The 19,216-nt window shown below is 40.8% G+C and overlaps 1 protein-coding gene across 8 annotated transcripts in view; it reads left to right on the top strand.

Annotated features, from left to right (window-relative positions):
• LOC118084639 (uncharacterized) overlaps window positions 1–19,216 on the top strand; it is a 218,166-nt gene that overhangs the window by 53,073 nt on the left and 145,877 nt on the right. For 3 of the 8 annotated variants that reach the window (XM_060273637.1, XM_060273631.1, XM_060273633.1), the window contains exon 1: window positions 15,848–16,428. The exons of 2 other annotated variants lie outside the window; for them this stretch is intronic. The gene's annotated coding sequence lies outside the window, so the exon portion shown is untranslated. Of the gene's footprint in view, window positions 1–15,847; window positions 16,429–19,216 lie in introns of those variants that run through there. 3 more of the 8 variants (XM_060273639.1, XM_060273632.1, XM_060273635.1) reach the window with 1 other exon arrangement.

Below are 19,216 nucleotides of genomic sequence, written 5' to 3'. Positions count from 1 at the left end.
ACAGAATGAAATAGACATGCTGGACAGAATACTCTATGAAAGCCGATGGTCGCTCCTCTTAACACCAAGGTAGTTGATGTCACACTAAATGGAAACGTATCCCTATTTATTTATTTTCCAAGTATCTGTTTAGCACGACTGGATCTCCTTTTTGGCTGTTCAGACATCTAGTTTCTCATGGTATAGTCTGAAGGCACACAAAGCCACCACCTTGCTGAAACAAGGTGGGCACAAAATAAATTCTTTCATATCCACATCTTTTCTGGAAGTGAAGATTCACTATCACCAAGGCTTTTCAGTCAACGGCTCTGACTGGAATGGACCTTAACAAAAATAGCACATTACTTGTTTGTTGAGGAACTCAGGCCATCCTTCAGTTGCCAGGCTCAGGCCCTAAATGTTTACACTCCCAAGAGTAGGAGTGTCGCCTCCATCCCATGGGACCAAAGATGTGTTAGACAAGGAAGTTGAAGTTCCAAAAGCAGCTAGCAAAAGGTTAGGAGGACGAGGAGTAGACAGCATAATCCAAGGCAGGCAGGAGCTCAGCCTGTCAAGATTTACTTTGTTAGTAGGTGGTTACCAAGTTATTTCAGGCTCTTGATTAATGTGGGTTCCTTGGTCCAAGTCATTGTTGTTTTTTAGTCGTGTCCGACTCTTCGTGACCCCATGGACCATAGCACGCCAGGCACTCCTGTCTTGCACTGCCTCCCACAGTTTGGTCAGACTCATGTTCGTAGCTTCGAGAACACTGTCCAACTATCTCATCCTCTGTAGTCCCCTTCTCCTTGTGCCCTCCATCTTTCCCAACATCAGGGTCTTTTCCAGGAAGTCTTCTCTTCTCATGAGGTGGCCAAAGTATTGGAGCCTCAGATTCACAATCTGTCCTTCCAGTGAGCACTCAGGGCTGATTTCCTTCAGAATGGATAGGTTTGATCTTCTAGTAGTCCATGGGACTCTCAAGAGTCTCCTCCAGCACCATAATTCAAAAGCATCAATTCTTCGGCGATCAGCTTTCTTTATGGTCCAGCTTCCACTTCCATACATCACTACTGGGAAAACCATAGCTTTAACTATATACGGACCTTTGTTGGCAATGTAATGTCTCTGCTTTTTAAAATGCTGTCTAGGTTTGTCATTGCTTTTCTCCCAAGAAGCAGGCATCTTTTAATTTCGTGACTGCTGTCACCATTTGCAGTGATCATGGAACCCAAGAAAGTAAAATCTCTCACTGCCTCCATTTCTTCCCCTTCTATTTGCCAGGAGGTAATAGGACCAGTGGCCATGATCTTAGTTTTTTTTATGTTGAGCTTCAGACCATATTTTGCGCTCTCCTCTTTCACCCTCATTAAAAGGTTCTTTAATTCCTCCTCACTTTCTGCCATCAAGGTTGTGTCATCAGCATATCTGAGGTTGTTGATATTTCTTCCGGCTATCTTAATTCCGGCTTGGGATTCATCCAGTCCAGCCTTTCGCATGATGAATTCTGCATATAAGTTAAATAAGCAGGGAGACAATATACAGCCTTGTCGTACTCCTTTCCCAATTTTGAACCAATCAGTTATTCCGTATCCAGTTCTAAGTGTAGCTTCTTGTCCCACATAGAGATTTCTCAGGAGACAGATGAGGTGATCAGGCACTCCCATTTCTTTAAGAGCTTGCCATAGTTTGCTGTGGCCGACACAGTCAAATGCTTTTACATAGTCAATGAAGCAGAAGTAGATGTTTTTCTGGAACCCTCTAGCTTTCTCCATAATCCAGCACATGTTTGCAATTTGGTCTCTAGTTCCTCTGCCCCTTCGAAATCCAGCTTGCACTTCTGGGAGTTCTCGGTCCACATACTGCTTAAGCCTGCCTTGTAGAATTTTAAGCATAACCTGTCATTAGCTTGCAGCATTAAAGTTTCCTCAAACTTTGACTGGGTGTTAGTGACTTCTGACTTCAACTGGCTTGTAAATGGATATGAAAATTCATTGGACTCGCAAAGACAAATGTGACCAAGTAAGACTATCTACACTCTTCCTTTGTTCACCAAACTGGTGCTTACCGGTAGTTGTATCCCCTTTGATAGCCACATGGTGTTGGCTAATATATGTGACAAATGAGCAAAGCCTTTAGGTATGAGCCACAGAATCATTCAGATATGAGAGTGGCACTTAGCGTTCAGGAGGACAGTATTCCTGATTCTCAGATAGCAACAGAAGTTAAACAAGAGGAGCAAAACCTTCTTCTTCTGAAGAGAGGGACTGCCTCTAACACAAATAAAAAGCATAAAGTGAAAGGCATAAAAGCGGCTGGAGTAACAAGAAACAGAACATTAAGTAGAGGCGCCAGATGTTGTTCAGTCAGAATGTCTTTGCCAATAGTCTTTTCTTAATTTCTTTTATATGATAATTGTCACTTATGGTAGATGATAATACTCCTTTTTCCTGTCTTGATTTAAATAAAACAATCTAACTTTTATCACAGCATCTGGCTAAAAATACAATTGTTCACACATTCTCTTTCATAGCCTCAATTCAGCGATGACAAGTTGCATGCAAGGCTGTTAGGAATGTTCACGTCACAAAAAATTGCAGCTCAAAAGTGCTGGGCTGTCTTAGGCTGTGTGCACACTATGCCTTTAAAGCACATTTTGAAGCACTTTATTTCTCTCAAAGATTTTTCTGGGCTTGGCAGTTCCCCCTCTCAGAGGGGGAATTCTACATAGCGCTAAGGAGTTTGTGCAAACATTTCCGCTTGCCTTACAGAGAGATCTCCCTTTTCCTTCCCCACATGCTGTTCTGGTAGATCTGCTAACCCTCCAGAGTGGATTCGGAGCCTCGTTGCACTAGTGCTAGTCACATAGAGGAGGGAGCATGCTTGTTTTCTCCTGTTCTGGAGGGTAGGACTCAAAGCAATGGCTTCAAGTTGCAAGAAAGGAGATTCCAACTAAACATTCAAAAAACTTTCTGACAGTAAGAGCAGTAGTGGAACAGACTCCCACGAGAGGTGGTGGACTCTCCTTCCTTGGAGTTTTTAAAACAGAGGTTAGATAGCCATCTGCCATGGAAGCTTTAGCTGAGATTCTGGTATTGCAGGGGGTTGGACTAGATGACCCTTGGGTCTCTTCCAACTCTAAGATTCTGTGATTCTATCACTCTGTATGCTGCTTTTTAGGTGTTTCTGTCAAATTAAAATGACAGCAGCATTAGCCAGGGCAGGCCCAAGAGACATCAGCTTGGCAAATGAAAGCAGCACCCGAGGAATTGGTTATTTGTGAATTCCAAAACGAACTGATGTGATTCACCTTTCCTGATCTAAGATGCAGATCGGAACACAGTTATCATTTGCATTTTAGTACTTCTCTGAATTTTGTAATGTAGTTTTCAGGTTAAACAAATACCAAAAGATCTCGGAAAATCCATTTAGAAATGCATACCTTAAGAGTAAATATGTTTAGAAGTGCATGTTCTGTGATAAAATTTGTTCAAAATATGTACTTCAATACAATTTGTAATGTGGATTCTTTAAAAAACACACCTCACTGATAAATTAGAAAGCAGAATGGAACAGATTTGTGAATGAACGCATGTGAAACTGACATGGAAACTGACTAGATATATACTCACTTGTCCATCACTAGCAACTGAACAGGAAATCAATAGTGCTTCAGCCTGTGAACAGCCCTAATCAGTTAAGGGTACTGCTAACTCCCTACAGGCTACAGGATGTACTCTCCATGCAACTTCAGTTGACGATGGGCCACTGACTGAATAGCCAGCTAGAATCTGTGTATTGTAGCCTAAACTCAGACGAATTCACCCTGTATGGGACAGCTGCATGTTCCTGCTTTGCAGGGGGTTGGATAGAACGATAGATGATCCACAGGGTCCTTTCCAACTCTACAATTCTCTGAACATGTGGTGGTGAGGCAAGCCACAGTCCCTTCCTTCCCCACTCCCATAGAATAGCAGAGCATAGTGAAATTGAGTGGCATTCAACTAAGTTTAATTCAGAGTAGACTCGTTGAAATAAAATTTAAAAAAGGAAAATTACTAAGGTCCATATTGCAGAATACACTGGTAAAAGAAACAAAAAAAAACCAGTCTGGAGATGCTCACAGATAGTTAAACCACTTCTCTCCCATTGACATGAGTTGTTTACTCTCATATCAAACATGTAGAAACTTTCTTCATCATCTTTGAGAGAGTAGCTGGTGATTTATTGATACCTAATGGACATATGATATATCAATGGGCTCAGATCAGTAGGGGATTCTCCTTGAAAACAGATTTGCCTCAAGAATTTCATTAAAAGTTTTTGGTGACCTTTTTCTCCTATGCTTGGGGCTAGGATCCAGACAAAGTACAAAGGTTGGGATGGTAGATGGGAGGTGTGGATGGGTCCGTAAGTGACTGTGGAGGCCAATTCTGGATCCACACGTCCTTCCACAGTGGGGACATGTAGTACTGTCCACAGTACTACATGGTGGACAGTAATACTTTGCAGTAACCAGGGGGGAATTCTGCGGGGGCGACGTGGCGCCCCCAAAACCCCCGGATCGAGCGTTCCGAGGGCGCAGATTGCTCGGCAGTGCCCCGGAGCGATTCCTCCGCTGCCCGGTAAGCTCCTTGGAGCCCTGAGAGCCAGCGGAGTTGCAGTCGCAGGAGCCATTTTGAGCACAATCGCTACCTCCACAGAGCGAAGCTCCGAGCCATCAGCCTGTAAGCGGTGGATTCTTCCCTTTAAAAAGAAGAGATTTGGACTGAGGAAGTAAAAAATTTATGAATTGGATTTTATAATTGGTTATGGGATGAGACTTAAAAGGGAAGTCGGTCTCCCCATTTGAGTACTGGAGGACGCAGTGGAGTAATGAATTGCCCAAAAATTGGCTTTAAAATCCTTCCCTGAAGCAGAGTAAGGGGGGAGTTGTGCTTAGATCTCTGCAAACCCCTGGAAATTGGAGTCGGGTCAAAGGAAGGACCGGCTAGCCGCCATTATTGTCTTCACAATAGAAAGGAATGTGACTGCCTATCGGAGACTGAGAGACTGTGAGCTACTGACAGGCTGCCTAGTATTTTATTTGAAGACTGCTCAGCATAGACTTTAAAATTGAACATTAGGAGGAAGATCAAAGAAATAGAAGTTGGAACCAGTTTGGATGGGACTTTATCCTTTTTTAAGCTTCAAAAAAAAACCCACCCCAAAGACAATAATAATACCATTTCTGGCTCTGTCACACTTATGGAAATGGAGAACAACAACAAGATGGAGGAGAAGGTTCTGGATTCGGAGGAAGATAATATACAGTGGGATTTGATTCTGGAAAATTTTTTGGAAATGAAAGAGGAAATGCTCAACTCTAATGGAAAAATATTAATCTTGGAGGAGAAGACTGCTGAACCAACAGAACTGAATTTTGAACTAGGAGATTTAAACTGTGAAAAATATAAGGAAGAAGAAGAAGAGGAGGAGGAAGAAGAAGAAGAATAATGAAATGAAGAGGTGGAATATTAATTTATTTCAATTGAATGGATAAAGATGGTCTGAACCTGGGGGGGATGAACTAGTTTAAAGATGGGATTAAAGAAGAAGATATAGAAAAGGAGGTATGGATATTTTGGGGTAGGGAATAATGGTTTTGAAATTGTATAAAAGTTAAGAGAATTAAGATATTATAGGAGAGAAATTAAGAAGATTTTTTGTAAAGATAAATGTGTAAGAATTAAGAATCAAGGTATAAAATATGAGGTATGATGTTAAATTAAGATATTTGGAAACTGCAAAATTTAAATAGCAAAAAAATGAGCTCAAAAGGGTGATGTGAGGAAGTCTGTAGAGTTAAGAAACAAGATTACAGAATGTATCTTTTTTCTTTTTTATGTTTCCTTTTTCCTTTTTAATTTTTTTTGTTATTATAAAACCAATAAATTTTTTTTTAAAAAAAGTAATATTTTGCAGTAACCAGCCATTTTGCTCAAAATCAAGAGACTCTTGAATGACACACAGGAATGTCAGAATGTCTGTTCAACAAATGTAATGATCACTTGAAGTTGTTAACTGAGAGGCACAAAGAGCTGGAAGCTGGTCAGGGTCAAAAAGCAATCATCCAAAGTCAGCTCCCTAGAGATAAGGAAGAAATTGAAGCAGAGAAAGGAGATTTCGGGTGCCTCTGGATAGTTTAAGGGATTCACGTGCATAGCGGAACTTTATGTTTGTGGATTAAAGGGATCTGCTGCCCTCACACAACAAATCCACTTAAAAAATGTCTGACATTTTGCAGTTTGGAAAGTGATGGGGAAATGATGAACAAATGACAAAGAGGAAGATGTATAAAAGTCCTGAAGGAAATCAGGATGAATGCTCATGGTCGTATAACTGCCCCACAAACAAATCAGAAAGAATGCTAAATAAAGACCGGATACAGTCTAACTGAAGTGTAGGTGGGTTCCCACGAGGCAAGACACAGTGATAACAGCAATAACCTTTATTGAACTACATAACTGGGAAACAGAGGCAAAGCAACTACTTATATACATTTGTGAAAGCCTGGGCCACTCCCACTTCCAACATGATTGGCTGTCTACACTTCCAAACTGTGAATCACGACTCAGAGTTCAAGGACCAATGGCAGAGGCCAAAATCCTAAAATGTTCTGTGATTGGACAACATATATCGAATCAGAATACAGGAGCTCAGAATCCTTAGTCCAGACTCAAGCTCAGGCAAACACAGACCACCACTAACCTCCATGTAAGCTTTTTGTAAGTAAATCAGGATCAATGCCAAATAAACAGCTTGTCTCAAGGTCCCTTTGACCTGACAAGTTAAAGAAGAGCTGAATAACTAGAGCACCAAAATGAACTGAAGGACTTAAAGGAGCTACAGTTAAAGCAGGATAAGCTTCGGAGATCAGTAAAGTATCATGGGCAAAGGTGGAATCAAGAAAAGAATTGTTAGAGAATCAGAAAACTTGGCTGAATTCAGAACTGAAGGCACAAAAAGGTGAACTTCTGTTTCTTGCTCTGGGAAAGAAAGTAAAATCTTGGAGCAAATACAATCTAACTAAATTCTACAGAAATGTGGCAGATTGTTTAGTGGGAGTGAAGGTGCACACCCCCCACACACCCCAAATGGCAGCAAGTTAGTAAGGAAGAGAGATTTCACAATGACCTAAATGCCCTCATCAACTTATCAAATTCCTAAAAGAGCACTGCTAATGAATTGGAGACACAAAGCAAGGAGTTTTGACGCAAGCTGTAGAGGGGCTACATAAAGTTCTGAAAGAGGCAAGTGAAGCTATCAAAGAAACAAAGGATCATATAGCTGAGATGAAACAATCAAAGGATGCTGTGGAAAATGAATTGAAGGAAAAGATTAGGAAGCTGGGAAGAGTTGGATACTACAAATGATTTGGTTTGGGCCACCAAGTGTAAAGGGTCTATCTTTCCACAGGGGAAAGCTGTGTTTATTTCATTTCTTACAGGCGTTTGCAGACATATTTAATTCAGAGACTGTGAATAGTGACCTTGTTCTTGTGAAGCAGAGAAAGGCCTTTGCCACTGAAAGCTCTACATCTGACTTAGTTAATCCCTGGAGAAACAGCTGTGAAGGTAAACCCAAACCCTGTTGTAAGTCTGAATAATTGCCAATCCAGCCAAGGTGAAAGATTGTGAAACTGTTGTTTCTATTTGTGACAAAGTGCTCTGTATTACTTTAAAGTCTGCAACCTGCTAGGATGAAGGGAACATAGAATCCATTCAACTGAATGTGGATGCAAATGGACAATTGTGATTACACCTAGAGATGCAGGCGAATATTCAGTCATCATTTCTGCTGGGCATGAGACAGTTAACCTTGGGATTAAATGTAGACCTTATTCCTGTTTCAGAACACCTACTCAGAATGAGGGGTGGGACCCAGAAGGCCTTGGGAAGAAATTGTCAGTGGTGGTCCCGCAAGTAGGGGAAAATACGATTGCCTCAGATTCCTTAAAAGAAACTATGAACTTTGTACAGTGACAGTAATTCAGTTGGGCATTTTTTGTAATATCTCTGGCTGCATTCATATAACATTTTATTGCATTCACATGATCTTTCTCTAACTGTTAATTTCCGCATTATACTTAAGGTTTCACACGATGTAAAAGCCATTTTCAGAACTATAGTGGAATAAAACAGAAACGAGCCGCACATTTGCACTAGATTCCACGCTAGTTCCAGAAGTGGCTTTCTTGCCATGTGAAAGCTCAGGTATAATGTGGAACTTCACAGTTAGAGAAAAGTCATGTGAATGCAGCCTAAATTGTATTGTATATCTTTTGATGTTGTTGTTGTAAGTCGCTTGGAGACCTTCAGGTGACAAGCGACACTAGTAAGTCTAATGATGAAAATGAAATGAAATGAATCTGAAGATTGCATTAGATCCAGGAAGAGGAGAAGAATTGTTCAAAAGAAGTGCTGCTAGCAGAATATAAACCTGTGGGACTCATTGCTATTGTTAGAACCACAATTAATTGTTGTTATTTTTCTTACCTTGCTCCGTTAAAGGTAAAGGTAAAGGGAACCCTGACCATTAGGTCCAGTTGTGACCGACTCTGGGGTTGCGGCGCTCATCTCGCTTTATTGGCTGAGGGAGCCGGCATACAGCTTCCAGGTCATGTGGCCAGCATGACTAAGCCGCTTCTGGCGAACCAGAGCAGCACACGGAAACGCCGTTTACCTTCCCGCCAGAGCGGTACCTATTTATCTACTTGCACTTTGATGTGCTTTTGAACTGCTACGTTGGCAGGAGCTGGGACCAAGCAACAGGAGCTCACCCCGTCGCGGGGATTTGAACCGCCGACCTTCTGATCAGCAAGCCCTAGTTAAACCACAGCGCCACCCGCATTGAGTATATTTGTTTGTGGTTGTCACAACTGCAATCCTCATGTTTCTGGCAAAAATGTCCTCTCTGTTGTCGTGGAACATCAGATTTGCATGACTGTTTGAAACTGGGATGGGTGTGGATGTGAGTAGGAGAAGAGTGAGTAGACAGCAAAGAAGCATGATGGAATGCTGGGTGGTGAATGTCTGCTGAGAATGGCAGTTGAATACTTGCTGAGGAAGACAGCAACTGAGAGGAAATGAGTTGTGAGGGAGAAGAGAAGCACGGGGTAAAGAGTCAGCATATTAGGACTTGTAGTTTAGTATTCTGCACAATTGCTTTCCTCTGTGACAGGTTTGCTCCAATATCATTATATGTCACTAGATGGGAAAACAGAGATTCAGGGTAAACAGGAATATGGACTCTGGTCTCCTCTTAAATACATACCCACACAGTTCTCTAGGGTTCTTTAAAGTATAGGGGAAGCATAATGGTGGAAGGGATTGAGTCAATTGAACAGATGGTAAACGTGTGTGGGAGAATATGTATTTATTTGTATGTTTGTGAAAGAGGGAGGGAGAAAGAAAAAAAGAATGGGGTGTATTTTGTCTGGAACACCTATTAGCTGGGGCAGACACTGACAGATCTATAATTATTTCCAGCATATGAGCTTTATTTTATATTAAAAGCATTCTCTAAATCTATTGCTGGCTGCATAGTATATTTTCCACAATATTGTTTCCACCAGTTGGAAGTCTTCAGTGTGCAACTTGTTATTCATTCTGTGTAGTGTTGGAAAATGCAAGATCAAAGACAGTTCATCAAAATAGGATGCCCAGAAAACAGCAATAGGAAAAAGTGTTTTTTGAAGCAAACACTTGTAAAGAAGGGAGAGAGAAAATTGTCATTGGTTTCTGCCTCTTGCCGGTTAAGTACCAACTAATTTAGTTACTCATGAATGGCATTTGTTTCTTGTCCATCTCATTTCATGAAATCAGAATTAATAGTGTCGGTGTGTGTGTTTAAAGAAAACATCACCCATGAAATAACACCAGCGCATCACCCCTGAGGTTCAAAATCTGTATTGCTGTTATTAACACAGGATATCCTCCATAAGAGATGGGAATTAAAAAGCATAATGTTACATGTCACCCCAATCTCTGAGCGGTACGAGATTCCAGGGATTCCAAGCATTTACTCAGGGTTTGGCTTCCTTCAAAATGGTGTCTTTAGGATATATGGTTTGGTTACACTTAATACAACCTGAGCCTATGATGGCAGGACTCACTGCATCAACAACCCAAGAGAGTCTTGCTTCCCCCATAGCCACAGCTTTGCATTCCAGCATAAATCAGGCATGGCTCTGTCTACCAGCTGCCCAGCCTGCAGCCTTGCATCTAGTTCACACACACAACTCCCAACTCTGACCTTTGTCTTTCTAACTACCAGAGAGTTGAGGCAGGGCTCCCCACCCATTTTCTGTCTGGCACAGAACCACTTCCTTTGTTAACTTAATGGCCCATACTCAGAGAACCATTACCTCACCAGGAAGCTAGCCTGACTATTCCAGGAATTGAATCCAAGCAGGATCCAATAATTAGAAGCGGGTTTAGGCATACAGCCTACCCCCACATCTCAATACTTTCCCTAGCATAATTAGTTAAAAATAGCACTTGGCTGCAGGAAAGCCTAGTATGATAAGTAAACAAAGATAGACACATCTATTTCACCGTGACTTCAAAACATGCACACATGCATCAGTGAGTGATATGTTTGCTGATCATCACGCATGGCATTTTACTCATGCCCAATCAAAAGGAATGCACATGAACAGCTGGGCCTGTGGACTGTGAACCTTTTTTTTAAAAAAAGAAGTTTTAAATCCTGCTAATCATCTCTTTGGCGGGAAACGAAAAGGGGGAGGGCTTAATGAAACCTCCTGCTTTCCTCACCAGAGCAGATCAGCTACAGACTTTTAATCCTTTTGCAAGGACTCTGTGCGCCTGAGCCATTCGATCACAGTGTGTTGTTTTTCTTCCATTCTTCTTGTAAAGTATGGATTGGGGCAATGATTTCCAACCTTTTTCTACATGAACATGGTTTCTGACTAGGAAACAGGGCTGTAAGCCATTCAGGGAGAAACCTATATAGCAGCATAGTTCCTGCCTATACACTGAGCTTAGCATCTGGCCCTGCAATCTTCTCTAGTATAGATAGTGGGAGGCCTGCACAGGATGTGAAGAGAAGGCAAGTAACTGCTGCAACCTCTAAGAGCTGGAAGGAACAATAATTTCCCCAATCTTAGATTGTGGCATCTGGCATTTTTAACTGTAGTGGTAGGGTGTGCTGACTTTTCCAACTTTCAAATTCCAAAAATGAGGAGTGCTAAAAAGTTTTAACATGATGACTTGGGAATTCCAAAAATATTCTGTTTAAATTAATATAAGTAAAATGTGTGTAAAATTGCATAGAAATAATTAAAATGATTGTTATGTACATGCAGTTATATTTTGTGGTTGTTGTTTAGCACTACCTTACGTTTTCAGAAGGTAAAATTAAAATGCTTTGGTTTTCTGAGAGCAGTTTAGCTCCAATATCATTATATGTCGTTGAGGTGGTTTAGTCGTTTAGTCGTGTCCAACTCTTCGTGACCCCATGGACCAGAGCACGCCAGGCACTCCTGTCTTCCACTGCCTCCCGCAGTTTGGTCAGACTCATGTTGGTAGCTTCGAGAACACTGTCCAACCATCTCGTCCTCTGTCGTCCCCTTCTCCTTGTGCCCTCCATCTTTCCCAACATCAGGGTCTTTTCCAGGGAGTCTTCTCTGCTCATGAGGTGGCCAATGTATTGGAGCCTCAGCTCAGGATCAGCTTTCACACCCAGGATATGTCACTGGCTGTGAAAACAGAGATTCAGGGTAGACAGGAATATGGGCTCTGTAATGAGAAACTTTCCTGTCCCAGAACTTCCTTAACATTTAGGAGGATGTAAGCCATAGAAGCTCATAGTCTATAGGCACCAAGCACTACATTATGGGGCACTGAATCCTCTTTCATTCTACCTCATATATGGAAGCTGATTGCATTGTTCAGAACAGTGGTCCTCAACCTTGGGCCTCCAGATGTTTTTGGTATACAACTCCCATGATCCCTAGCTAGCAGGACCAGTGGTCAGGGATGATGGGAACTGTAGTCTCAAAACATCTGGAGGCCCAAGGTTGAGGACCACTGGTTCAGAAGACCTGGGATAGGTTAACCACCACATGGTGACTTGGAATTGTAATGATGACACATGCAGTTGCTAAATTGTTTTGCCATGAGGTGAACCATTTCTAAATTAATGGATATATAATTAATGCATTGATTAAAACCTGCACTTTTTGTGAAATCAATTTGGGGTGGGCTAGAGATGACTCTAGAATAAATGGTCTGAGGTGGTATATTATTGATTTATTTTTGTGAAAGCACCAGACTGACTTCTTCCTGCTGCTACTACAGCAGGAGCTGTGTTCCAACATTGGAAGCTTTGATAATCATACAAACATTCTTGGCTGGGCTCCTGGGAAGATGGGAAGCTTGTTTATTTAATTGTCCTGTTTTAATTCCTAATTGTACCTGCTTGCCTGAGTCCCATTCATGTCAATGGAGTAGCCAAATCAACTCCATCAGATGGCAAGTTCAGGTCCAGTCAGTTTCCAATAAGACTGCATTCACTCATTTTGATTTTGAATACAAAGCTAGTGGTTTTAGTAGCAGAAATTTCCCCGTAAAGGACAGTAACCTTTTCCCACAAGCTGTTTTGTTGGTGGGTTGTTCTAAGGTCAGCAACCACTACTGAACCTTTTTTCTCTTTTGCTAAGAAACTGCAGCTTCTCCTTGTTAACATCGACCCCTGACAACCAGGGATCATGTGTTCAGCATGATGGAATTATGACATTACATAACAATTCAGATATCATAATGTGACAGTGCATTGAGTGCTTTCTGAATGTGCAAATGCTTCTACACTATTGGGAAGCCTCCATTTCACTTTTCATTAAAATTGACACCCCCACCCCTAACTGCCTACTAGCCTTGACCTTGTTTCAAACCTGAGGACAACTTGGAAAATATGCTCTGTGGTAGGGCATTGCTGAGAGTGGAGTTGCAACATAATTCTGTGGATGTTTACTTAGAAGGAAATCTCAGCCGTCCTTAATTGTGCTTATTCTCTAGTTAGTGTGTTTAGGATTATAGCCCTAGTCCCACTCACTGCCCCTACCACCAATGTTTTCATACTTATATTTAATTGTTAAAATAAAATGAAAATTGCCATGAGAATGAACAAGCATGTCAGCATGGGGTTATCCAATAGCCAAGGCTTGCCAAACATTTTGGGGCTGTGGGCACATAGGCGAACTGGAGAAACCATAACAGGCACCATAAATGCACAGTCAACGGAACCAAGCACACACTGCAACATACTCCATCCATTGGCTACAACAGATTGCTCTTAAGCCTAATTTTGGTTGGGAAAAGCAGCCTTGTAGCTAACTCTGTGGGTGCCCCATTGCCCGTCCCTGTAACAGGCACATGTGAAGACCAGTTTATATATATATATATATATATATATATATATATATATATATATATATATATATAATTTTAATTAAGTTTTCAATTTTACATTTCCAAATGAACATTTTACAAACTTTAAAATATCCAACGACATCCCTTCTCCCTCTTCCATGGTTCATTATACCTATCACACATTCCTGCTTCTTTTACTGTAACCATTCAGATCAGTTTTTCACTTTTATATCAATCAAAAATTCTTTACTGTTGAATTTATCTTAATGCTGCCAGCATTTTCAGCTGTGTACAGTTATTTTCCATATATTCAATAAATGTTTTCCACTCTTTTTTAAATATATGTTTTTCTTGCTCTCTTATTCTATGTGTTAAATATGCAAGTTCTGCATATTCTGTCAACTTAAGTTGCCAATCCTCTTTGGTTGGGACCTCACTCACTTTCCATTTTGGGGCTAACAAATCATGGACCGCAGTTGTTGCATACATAAATAACCTTTTCTGACACTTAAGAATTTCTGTTTGGGTTATTCCCAATAAAAAGGACTCTGGGTTTTTTGGGGGAAAGTAATTTTAAACATTTTTTCAACTCATTATAAATCATTTCCCAATATACTTTCACCTTTTTACATGTCCACCACATATGAAAAAAGGTTCCCCCCACTTCTTTACACTTCCAGCACGTATCCGATTGTGTTTTATAGATATGAAGACCATTTTAGACTTGTTCAACTTTAAGAACTAAATAAACATATGATATCAGTTAGACCTAAGGATGGGCGGATCTGTAAGTTTGGGTTTCTCTCACTTTCTGCAAAATTCAGAGAAGTGTGAATTTCAATGAATGGCTGTGTTTTGGTTTGTGTGTTGTTTTGGAAAGAGCAAATTAGGTAGGTTTGTCTGAATCAAATTTCTCTCCCATCCCTAGATACACCAGCCTTTGCCAGCCTAGCGCCATCCTGATGCTTTGGATGGGCTAATGGAAGTTACAGCCCAAAATATCTGGAGAGGAGCAAGTGTGTGAAGGCTCTGTTAGATCAATAAGAGTGATGAGGTATAAATATCTGTACTATAGGCAACACAGGATCTACAAATCTCAGATAATTAGGCAGATGGAGGATCTGCACCAAATAGTGGGAAAGTCTTAGCAGCACGTTTTGCCCTGGTTCTGCTGAAATGCTAAATAAGGTTATGTATATGTTTTTAGCCCCTCATCAGAAGGATTTCCTTTGTGCTTTACCTTTGTGCTGCCACTGTATGTTTTCTACGTTCATGTTGCCAGCCTCTTGCATCTGTGCATCTTTTACACTGGAAATGTTTTTTTTTAAAAAAAATTATCTTAATTTGGAACGAGTCTTGATTAGTTGAACTGGAAGTTCAGCTGGGGACTGAGATAAAAGCACATAGCCCCCATGGTGCATTGATCTTGTCTGCCCCTGCAAAAGGAGTCATGGATCTGCTTTTGAAATCAGGGCATTCTCATGCTTTTTCCAGTGCAACATATCCTTGTCACTGGGCTGGCAGGATATGAAGTTGAATCTCTTTTTGAAGTCATCTTTTCACACCAAGGGGTGTATATTTGAAGTGTGGGAACTTGTGTAAGCAACATCCACTCATCTCATATATTAAGCACATAAAGTGCCCACCTTAGCTCCAGTGTTGGTGGAGAGTTTGCATTTCTTGTTGTAGTGATTGTGGTGGCGTTCTGGAATGAACTGCTGGATTCTTGGAATGGTAGAATTTTAGCCTAAACAATGTAAGCTGGTGAATAAAATAGTAGTATTAATTAATATACAGTAGTCTCTTTGCAAAAACAGGCGCAAATTAAAAACAATTGAAAGATGTGCATTGTTTTCCTCTTCTAATTGCAACAGTCGCTAGATCAAGGGTCCTCAAACTTTTTCAGCAGGGGGCCGGTCCACTGCCCCTCATACCTTATGGGGGCTGGACTATATTTTGAAAAAAAAAAATATGAACGAATTCCTATGCCCCACAAATAACCCAAAGATGCATTTTCAATAAAAGCACACATTCTACTCATGTAAAAATATCAGACAGGCCCCACAAATAACCCAGAGATGCATTTTAAATAAAAGGACACAGACTACTCATGTAAAAACATGCTGATTCCCGGACTGTCCGCGGGCCGGATTTAGAAGGCGATTGGGCCACATCTGGCCCCCGGGCCTTAGTTTGGGGACCCCTGCGCTAGATTGCCAAGTAAACACGAAAACATACTCAAATAATATTTTTACAGCATCGCTTGGATTTGGGACAGCAAAAAGTATTTAGCTTTTCTCCAAGCCAAATTGTGTGTGTTTCCTGTAGAATTGCAGTATTGGGAAATCACCTCCCCCTTCCAGCTTGCAAGTTGTATTTGATTTTCTTTTTTAGAACACTTTGGGTTATGTAAGTTTTAATAAGCAGCTTTGGTCCTCCTCAAGGCACACCCCACACACTTATGTTGTGTGACCCTGGGTCACAAGTAATGGTTGCAAGCTAATTGATTGAGAAAGGTTTGTCTGACTGGGCCTCTTTTGAGTCCTCCCTTTACATTCCTAACTTCTATCAAGGAGCAGTGGCAGCTTAGCTGAGCTGGGGTTGGGGGAGGAGGGAAGAAGGGAGGAAGTTCTCCAAGTTCTGATTATGCGCAGTTTCCTTGTTCTGAACTGCGTTCTCTCCACCCACTACTTGCTAAAGAACTTTTAAACTAGCATGCTAACATCTTTCAGCTTTTGTCCCTGCAAATTAAGTATTTAAGGAGCTTGCCGAGAGACAGCTCCATACTCCGGGAAACTGCAGAAGTTTGTGGAAAGGATACTAAGATTTCAGCAAAGTGCACTGCTGCACAGTGCAGAAACTGGGATTCAGGCTGACAGGCAAATAAGCCATCTCACTGAAGGGGCCTCTATGTGGCAGCTTTGAGCTATTAAGCTCCGGACAGCCTTTGGGGGAATGTGCAATGGAGCAGGGCAGAAAGTGCCCAGTAACTTCAGGCAACTGTTGCTTTCTGACGGTGAGTCAATATTTGAAAACTTGGTTTTTTAATGTACCGAATTTTCTGAGTGTGCATGAATTTTTTTAAGGGTGGGTGAGGATGAAGAGTTGATCTTGCTGAAAGTTTTGATTCAGAACTGTACAATGTCTGTCTTCATTCTTGCACATTACTGAACACACACACACGGAGAGAATATGATTCCTAAATTATCAGCATGCAGTTTCTTGTTCATAACCAAATGAGGTGTTTGTGTGTGTGTGTGTGTGTGTGTGTGTGTGTGTGTGTGTGTGTCGCAGGGTGGGGGGGTGGGAGTAGCTGCATAAACACTCCCAGGTGTACATCAACATCTGCTGAGAAAAGAAACAACAATCTAGACTGAGCAGCAGTTTACATAGTCTCTGCTTTGTGCAGTTCTCTGCTAGGACTTATTTTGCCGCCTTATCTTGAGAATGTATAGGACAGTCACTATGAAAAGAGCTTTGTGTTTGAATTCCTGGTGAGTCAAAGGGTCAGGGCCTGCAAGTTATCTGCCTGCCAGTAAGGCTCATTTCTGAGCCCTTTATTTTTCAAGAAGAAACAAGGAGGAGGGGGCACCCTTCCTCTCCCTCCTGTTCCAAACTATCTCTGAATCCAAATTCTACACTTTTTGTTACCCATGTGGCTTGGACAATTGACAGTTTGTTTTCAGTTTTCTTTTGTCCTTCTTGCCTTTAAGAACTCAAGTATAATCACAACTTTTTGAGTTCCTTTGTTCCAAGATGCACAATCAAAACCACTTCATTTTTTGCTAAGATTTTGTTTAGATAGAATATTTAGCATATGTGATTCTGCATAGCTTGCTGTATTTTATTTAAGATATCACTCAACCAAATTTTTTTTTTTTTGGTGGGGAGAGGAAAAGGTCCTAAAGCTTTCAGTATAAATCTATTTGACAGATGTGGAAGAGGTCCCGCCCTAAATATTTGCTAATGTTGCCACTTAATACATTGGTAATAAATACAATCTAATATTAGCATAATTGAGGTTCTGGTCTGAAAAACAACAACAGGTTTATTAAAAAGACAACTGCATTAAATGTTAAGAGATGACAGGGAGCTAAGAAATATGTATGCAAAACCTGCTGAGTGGTAAAATTTAGAGTAATAAATCATCCGTGCATGCCAAAATTACTATGTGTGTAATATTAATTTAAAATCCTTTCTATTTTAAAAGCAAACAAACTCAAAGTGCTTAACCAACTTAACTGCAACTCCCTTTAATTTGAATTTATAGGCTTTTACTCCCTGTGATGGAGAATGTAAAAAAGTGCTAAAGAAATAGTAAAGCTATAAAATATTTCCAGCTTTGTTAGAGTGAAACAAATAAGTACAGCAATATTTCCATAGAATTAAAGCAGTTGGCCGCATGCCTTATTACTAAAGGAAAATATTATAGGTTTGCAATATGTTGTGAGGAATATTGTTTTTGTTTCAGAATATACCTATATACCAGAGAAAAAAGTGTTTATGTTGGTCGTTGTTGTTTTGAAAGCAGTCATTAGCAGAAGCCCTCTAAAACGTACAGGTCTCTTTTTGTTCACCTGCTGGAGCTATTCTCAAGTTTCTTGTTTAATCTTAAAGTTTTTCAATATGTCCACCAGTCCAGATAGTATATAGGGTGGGGGAGGGACACTGATTCCTATAAATGATTCCAGTCTGGAGAAAGACTCTAAGGAGTTGTTGAAAACTATACCAAATTTCTTACCAAGCTTTATGCCTTATGTTCCCATCATTAGCAAGTTTATTGTCTTCCTTTGTGGGCTGAGACCTAAGCAGACCCTTCTGCTAGACAGAGAGGGAAAGCATAGCCTGAATTCCTGCACAATGTCCTTTATGGGTTATTTTCCCTTTAGTGTTTTCAGAGCACGTTTTGAATCAGAGATTGTGAGGGGAAATGTGGAGCAAAGAATACCAGCAGCCATTTCAGGTACTTGCACTGAACATAAGTATCCTCCCATTTCATTGAGACAAAGTGGGGAGAAAACAGTTTCTGAAGTGCTTCTTCAACCTCAAAAGTCTCATTTAAAGAGCCTGGTAGGGAGTGTAAAAAATAAAAATAAAAATAGCCACCAAAACGTCTTGGGACCCACTACAAAGAAGTGTCATTTGTAGTTGAAGTAGTTTAGGACTGAGAACGAAGAGCAGCTGAGAACCTATGAATGCTAATTATGCTCCTCATATTGGGGTCAAGAGATTCATTTTTCAAATTTCCTGAATAAATTTGAGCATCATTGCCTTTGGCCCCACATTGTCCCAGCAACCTCAAAGCTGCTTCCACGAGATGCAATCCCACAGTAAATACGTGTGTGAACAAGGTGAGTGTGGGCATCACATGGATCTTTCTGGTGGAATTATCAGCTTGCTTGGGAATTCGGATGCCCGTTATATTTGGGAGAGAAACTGGGAGGACATTTCATTGAATTTTCACTAGTTGGAGTAGAAATTCTTGAACAGTTTATTGTGGAAGGGGCTATTAGCAGTGACAGTAGCATACCTCTTTGCTTTTTTTTCATTAAGGTGTTTTTTTAAAAAATGATTGCACCGCATGCAGGAAGTTCCCAAAATGGTGAGGCAGCATGGAAGGGGAACCTAAAACTGGTGCAAAACTGCAGGTACTTTTAATGCCAACTGTGTACTAATGTACAAGCAAAATACAGGATTTGCAAACCACCACTTTCGCATGTCATACTGTCACTGCTCAAGCATCTGCCTTGTCCAAAGGGCACCATTTACAGTACATTATCCCATACTGTTACTTTCCTGCTTAC

This window comes from Zootoca vivipara, chromosome 4 (genome assembly GCF_963506605.1).
Source record: "Zootoca vivipara chromosome 4, rZooViv1.1, whole genome shotgun sequence".
NCBI classification, from domain to species: domain Eukaryota; kingdom Metazoa; phylum Chordata; class Lepidosauria; order Squamata; family Lacertidae; genus Zootoca; species Zootoca vivipara.
The sequence above is the reverse complement of the archived record's forward strand: the minus strand, read 5'-3'. Positions and strand labels throughout refer to the sequence as shown.